The sequence below is a fragment of the Amblyomma americanum genome, chromosome 5, assembly GCF_052857255.1.
Source record: "Amblyomma americanum isolate KBUSLIRL-KWMA chromosome 5, ASM5285725v1, whole genome shotgun sequence".
Lineage (NCBI taxonomy): Eukaryota > Metazoa > Arthropoda > Arachnida > Ixodida > Ixodidae > Amblyomma > Amblyomma americanum.
This window is the reverse complement of record NC_135501.1, coordinates 161,035,567-161,041,566: the sequence shown is the minus strand read 5'-3', so window position 1 is coordinate 161,041,566 and position 6,000 is coordinate 161,035,567. Positions and strand designations below refer to the sequence as shown.

Sequence of the window (6,000 nt, the reverse complement as noted above, 5' to 3'; positions counted from 1 at the left end):
CGTGGGTTCTTGCCAGTGGTTTGGTTCTGATGCTGCTGTTGAGTATGCAGTGTTCATTGGCGAGGGTTTCTTCGGCGTTGGCCTATTCTGCGGGTTAAATTTTTGGTGAAGGTAAGATCCGGACACGTGTCCTGCGTCACAGAGTATACCCCTGCGTTGCATGTGCAGGGTCGGTGTGAAAGGTCAGGCCCAGCGAGGACGCAAGTTCCGCTGGATGCGGCCGCGCTTGTCTTCCCGCACGTACCCCAAGAGTGTGCATTGAGCTTTTAAGTCGCCCACAATCACCAGCGTTCACTGTCCGCAGCCTTCAGAGCGCGACTGGAGAGGGCGACGAAAGTTGCAATGTTTAACTTGGAAGAACAGATGTTAAGTATATGTAAGGATGCGTTTTGTTTCTTAAGCGGAAGAAGAGGGACCATCACATATTGCCCGGGGGCGCTGAGGCAAAAAGACGTTGACGGTGGCGCGCGGATTGAAGGGTGTTGAAGTTCACCGTCTCTCCTACAGAAGGACGTGCTGCCGAGTCCCCTCAGTTGCCGGGTCCCTGTCTTGTCACCAACACAGTGACAAATGTGGCGGAGCTGGGATCGATCTCATGTCCCGCACCCCAACGGTTAGCCGGCGCTCCAGTCCTATACCCGTCAAAACGCCCGTCCACCGTATTTGCCGCCGGATTCGAGGCTTACCACCTCAGCCTCACCAATCGGGTATGTCCTCGGAACAACTTGGCGATGCCTCAATGCCTGGCGCGACCACGCCAAACCTTGCCGCGACCACCCCAATGCCTGGGGCGCCCACACCCTACTTCACGCTCCAGAACCTCCGCATCCCGAAGTCCTTCCATGGCGACAACTCTGAGGACGTGGAAGACTAGTGGCAGCACTACGAGCGAGTTGCCGCGTTCAACCAGTGGGATGACGCCACCCAGTTTAAGAACGTCTACTTGAGCTTAGACGACAGCGCTCGGACATGGTTGGAAAACCGCGATGACCAGTTGTCCTCTTGGAGTGAGTTGCGGTGTTGTTTCCTAGAAACATACGGCAGCTCGGATCGTCGCGAACGCGCAGAACGCACTCTGCAATCTCGAGTTCAGCTTCCAAATAAGAACGTTGCAGCTTATGTAGAGGACATGACGCGCCTCTTCCGGCGCACGGACATTACAATGTCCGAGGGCAAAAAGCTGCGCCATCTCATGCGTAGCGTCAAGGGGCAAATTTTCGGTGGCCTTGTCTGCAGCCCTCCGAAGACTGTAGCCGAGTTTAGCACTTAATCTTCAACAATTGAAAAGGTTCTTCAGTAAACAGCGTCTGCGTATTTTTGACCCGTGTCCACCGCCTCCGTTTGCGGCGAGTTACGATTCCACGACACCGACGCCTCACTGCTACGCGATCTCATCCGTTCGATTCTGCGCGACCAACTCCGGCAGCTGTACGGGGCAATATGCCGCACTGAGTTCCAAATCAACCAAGTTGGCTCTATAATTTTGGGCACACAGATAGAGGAAGAGGGGTCCTGCATGAACGTAACATAATTTGTGAGGATTGCGCCAATCCCTGGCTCCTGAAAGGAAACCACCGCAGGAAGTGAATACAATGTTGACAGGAAAAGCCGGAGGTTCGTCCGCTTGGCGCCGGGAACGGAATCCTTGGCAATTCCACTGGGTAGTTTGGATGGGGGTGGCTGAATTGGTATGAAGAGAGCGCCTAATTTGAGGCCTGTCCACCATGTTCAGTTAAGTGAGAGGGCGATTGCAGGGGCTCTGCTCCGGAGCCAGCCCTAGTGTTGAGGGGACCATCCTCTATTCCCGAGAGGGCGCACCTGTCATATTCTTCTACTAAAGCTTCCATGGCGCGACGCGACATATTGGGATAGCGGTCACACACGTCTTTGATTACACTGACGACTCGTCGGACACCACGCGAAGATTGTGCGATGTCCTGTGCGAAGATTGGGGGTAGAAGTTTGGTCATTTTGGCGATCGCGGAGGTGATTACCGCAGAAAGTTGACTTCACAGGGCATTGAAACGAGAATTCACGCGGGCCTCTAGACGGGCCCGTGCAGCTTCCTCGTTCAATGCTGCGCTGGGTGCCGCGGGCTCACTCCCCATTGCCTCGATAGCGGAGGAGAGGGAGGAGTGATAGGGTGTTTTGATTACGAATATAGGAGCACAGTTTTCTAGAGCAGCATCTCAATTTTTCCCTCAAGAGCTGCTGGTTTGGTTTGCTCGGAACTGCGTGCCGCAGGAGGGCAGGATGGAGGGGAGGAGGCAGCCCTGTCTCTAAAGCTCACCAGCGTTTAATGTTTCACGGCATTGACCCAGACCCCGGTCTTGTCGTGTGGTGATGCGGTCGACTGCTTTCCAGTGTTGCCGTGTGGAGGCGGCTGCGTCGATGGGCGCTTACCGGCTCCTCCAGTGGGTGTCGCCGGCTTCTCGGTGTTGTTGTCCTGGCTTGGTAACTCACCGGGGTGGCCAAGATGGTGGCTCTCCTTTTTGGCAGCTATTTTCTTTTTTTCCGCCTTTCGGGGCGGCCACCTTATGCTTGCGGAATTTCGCCGCACATTCCCGCAAGTTTGTGGCTTGTGCACCGCCACAAACCGAGCACAGCGGCACACTCTCGTGAGGGGCCCGCCCCTCCTTCTGAAAGGGGGCTTGTTGCCCACAGAGACCATACGTGCTGGGACAAGCATCCACTCGGTGGCCAACGGCCCCACACTGGCCGCAGGCAGGGATCGTATGGTGGTAGTTGTGCACAGGGATGAGCATGTTCTCGTAGTACACAAAACGCGGTTTTTCCCTCCCGGCGAAGGTGATCCCAGCTTTTTTGGAGGAGCTGATTTTCCTGACCTCGGCGATGGTGCCTGCCTTCCACTGCACCTCCTGCTGAAGCAATTCAATAGTGTCCGATTTCCTGACGGTGATGACACCGTGGCAGACATCGCCTCCGTCCTGTTGAAGGTGCCCGTGGAGTGGAATCTTCCCATGCTCTGGGTTAATGGAGATGTCTCCGAGGAGCCGATCAGCCGCCGCTGGGTTCGGAGTGTGAATCACAATGAGGTTTTGTTCACGGGATGGCAGAACTGTAAGAGACCTTGCTACCTCAGGACTGAGGCAGGCCGTAATTCACAAGGGTAGAAACTTCGGTGAGTCGGTAACTTACCATGGATATGCAGTAATGGCGGCGCCTTAGCAATTCTCTAAAAAGGCGTGGTGCAGCGACACATGCTTGCGTTGCTTGTGGAAAATCCGATAGCTTAGCTATGCACATTCTTCACTGATTTCGAGTGAATATGCCACCAAAGAACATCTGGTAAGCGTAATTCATTCCATTGAGCTGCGCAGAGCATGATATTATGGCGTTCAGCACAGTACCGTTATTGCTGTGAAGGTTTGTTTCTTATGTGCAACGTCCTGATGGTGCCAGTAAAAAGTGGGGTTGCTGTGCACGCAGTCACACAGAAAGCCAGCTTTTTATTACCAGCATTAGTGCTGGACTCTATCGGTGGAAGACTGCACTGCGCAGCTAATACCTGTGGCAGCGCATGTTGCTGACAGGCATAGCTGACAATTTCGCTGAGTTATATGAGATCAAACTCCACCAAGCGAACGTTGCCTAGCTACGCCAGAAGGGAGCCTTCCTCTTCAATGACGCAAAGTTTTTTTCTCTGTCTTCAGGGGCTCTACGGGTTTTCATTTCTTTACTGTGGCTTTGGCAGTGCACACATTGCTACTTCACATGCTGCTGTAATGAGCATGGTTTGCCGGGTGATTGATGATCAGTATTCTGAAAAATTATGATGCTGCAGTGTAACCTGTGGTTCTAATGCACTGGTGTTATTTATAAGCAGAAATAAAATTACTGATTTTATACTCTTTATAAGCTGCAGCAAAATATTCCTATTCGATTCAGTTTTATTTGTCGCTGTTGGCCCGATGTTAACGTTGGCGAGCGCATGGCTTCGGAACGTAAAGCACAGGACAAGAGGGGCAACTCTTAGCGAGCCCAAATGCCTCTACATTAAGAGAAAGGAAACTAAGGGCATATCCCCCTGAAATGCTTTTTGTATTGATTTTTGTGTTTTAGCATTGTTCGCCTGAAATTTATCGAAGACCCGCTCCTTTCTTTTGCACACAGCTGGTTCAAAGTAATGAGCGACTAGTGTTGGCGCTAATATCAGAAGCAGCGTGGGGTGGAGACTATATGTGCCACTGCATGGACTCAGAGCTGCTTCAGCACACTAAGGAAGGCACAATGCGTTCGATATCATGCCATCTATTTGCGCATACAAAGTAAGTGCGGTGAATTTTTTATAACGCGGCTAATATAAGGTTGCACTTAGAAAAATATACAAAGCAAAGAATATTTGTATATTTTACTGATTCGCTCGAGCTCTGGTGGTACAGGTCTGCAAAGGGACGTGCTGCAGTGAATTCCTTCGGCCCACCACGGGCTTTGCACTCTATAATAAGGATTCATGCACGTTAGCTAGTATATATTTCAGATTTATTTTCAAACTTTATTTTGATAGGGCGCCAGAAAAATATTCCTCGGCGCAAATGGGCGCCGGATTGCACGCAGTGCAGCACAGGATGAATGCTTACTTGTAACTCAAAGTTTTTTTGCAAACGTATGAAAAGAAGCTAACATAAAGAACAGGGAAAGGCAAGCGGTAGAACAATTTTAATAAGGGCTATTTCTGAGTCAGTGAATGGTTTTCCATGTCTGAAGCTCTTCGTCGCTTCACTATTCTGTTTATACAACAAACTAACTATTGCACTACACGCGCCTTCCCACAGCCGCTTTTTTTGCCACAACTGTTGTGTTTTACACCACATTTAAAAAAATAATAGAGTGCAAATAGTATACTTCATGAATTTGAGCATCACCAAAAGTGCTACATTACATTACTGTTTTCCCTCGCAACCACTTATTTGTAATAGCGATAATATAGACTTTTGGCGGAAGTCAGTGTTGTGCTTCTCTGTTTCACTTCGGAGCAGCTCAAGCCTTGAAAGTTTCCTTCTTTATTCAGTTCTGCTAATCTAAAATTAGGCACTGGTTCTGCCTGCGCTCTGCCTGTGCAGTTACCCCTTAAGAAGGCTTTTTTTTCTTCCGCATAAGCTAGTAGCTTCGTTAAAGAAATAAAAGAAAAGCTTGTGCAACCGCCCACAGATCTCCAGTTGAAATATGCGCGCAATGCATTGCACAAACTGCGAAAATGCAGAGGCGGACGGCACTTCGAAACTGTTGTTTTTGAAAAGAAGTTTGTATGGAACAAAAAATGCTCTTTCCTAAATACAAAGTTCAGGCAGTTTCAAGAAGCTGCTTGAAGGCGATGAAGAAACCCGAAAGAGAGCCTCCAACTCTTTCTTCGCATGCAAAGCTTTCCGTTCTCGCACCGTATGGAGCGTGCGATTGGTGTTTGATCTAGCGCCTATATGTAAAGAAAGCATCGTTAGCACCCGGTATGTAGCGTAGGAGCTTACTGTCACTTATAATATACCAGGCTTTAGAATAAGTAAACCTATTTAACGCAAACCTATTGCAGTCAAGTGCTCTGCAGGTTTTGTCCTCGGTAAATAGCTCTTTTAGTCTATTGAGTGGCTACAGGTTTTATCGTGAAGCTGTGCGTTGCGATCATTTTTAGCGAAGAAGCTCTACTCCTCCTATGCAAAGCCTCAAGGTCATGTCGCTCCGAAGAATGACCTTCAAGCGGCGGAGCGGGGTTGTGGTTGCGACGTCGTACTATGTGACTCGCCGCGCCTCGGCGCTGCTGCGGCGCGCGGATCCGGCGATATTCGCTAGCCGTCGCAACTGCGTTGAACAACTTGATTCAATGCTCACCTCGCAGTAACGTTGAACGACGTGAGTCGCTGTTGATCTCTTAAGATAATAAAAAGCGTGGAGCTTTGCTTGATGTTCGCCGATAGCCACGGAGGAGTCGTGCTCAGGGACCAGTGCTTCGGCTGTGTATTGTACACGGCGTAGAGAAACTGATTA

At 50.1% G+C, this 6,000-nt stretch overlaps 1 pseudogene; it reads left to right on the top strand.

Annotated features, from left to right (window-relative positions):
• The first annotated feature begins 709 nt into the window (after positions 1-709).
• LOC144133668 (uncharacterized) overlaps positions 710-6,000 on the top strand; it is a 66,938-nt pseudogene continuing 61,647 nt past the window's right edge.